Source organism: Eulemur rufifrons, chromosome 19 (assembly GCF_041146395.1).
Source record: "Eulemur rufifrons isolate Redbay chromosome 19, OSU_ERuf_1, whole genome shotgun sequence".
Taxonomy (NCBI): Eukaryota; Metazoa; Chordata; class Mammalia; order Primates; family Lemuridae; genus Eulemur; species Eulemur rufifrons.
Window position 1 is genome coordinate 70,381,397 of NC_091001.1, and position 788 is coordinate 70,382,184.

Consider the following 788-nt stretch of genomic DNA (forward strand, 5'->3'; position numbering starts at 1 on the left):
GATTGAGTGATTAAAAGGAAAAAAAATGAAAAAGGGGCATGTAATTGGGGCACTCAGATACTTGTATTGCTAGGTCAAATTGTACAAATTATGATTGAAATGTGCAGAACTTTTCTTCAGTTTTTTTTTTTCTAGACCTAAAGTCAGTTTAGCTTTGGAGCTCCTCACATGCATACCACTTCTACTGATGGTACAAAGTTCTTTCTTTCTTTATTTTTTTCCTTCCTCTCTCTCCTTCTCTCTCTCTTCTTTTTATAGCACGCTCCACACGTGTATGTCATACTGCGTAGGTGCCATGCTAATCTTCTCTGTATTGTTCCAATTTTAGTATATGTGTTGCTGAAGAAAGCACTGATGGTGGAAAACTCTAAACCTTCTCTCTTTATGGTCATTCTGGCTTTCTAATTTAAAAAGTGTGTGTTCCCCTAGTCCAATTCAAAATTCAAACTAAGTCAAGTCAAACTTCTCCCATTCTCCCTTCTCCTGTCCTTCTCCAGGGAAAATGTAAGTTCTTTGGGATCTTTATGTTTGTAAAGCAAAAGGTTGAAAAAACTATAGATGTCTGTTCCATCTCAGAACCAGGCCCCAACCAGGCTCTGGGACAAAGGAAGTCCCCAGGCAGAGGACATGTTAGAGTCTGTGTCACCAATCCTGTCTTGTGCTTCTGCTTCTCCTGTTTTGACTTTGCTTCTGCTTCCAGTGGAAGATCTTGCTCGTTTTTGGAACCAATGCCCAGATTCATGATCATAATCCCCACATAAATTCCAAGTTTGTCTCTGGTACCCCTG

The 788-nt window shown here is 39.8% G+C and overlaps 1 non-coding gene across 1 annotated transcript; it reads right to left on the reverse strand.

The window, feature by feature from the left end:
* Positions 1–250: 250 nt before the first annotated feature.
* On the reverse strand, positions 251–352 carry LOC138400412 (U6 spliceosomal RNA). Its single transcript, XR_011236302.1, has one exon. It is a non-coding gene; the product is annotated as a U6 spliceosomal RNA (small nuclear RNA).
* Positions 353–788: the final 436 nt, after the last annotated feature.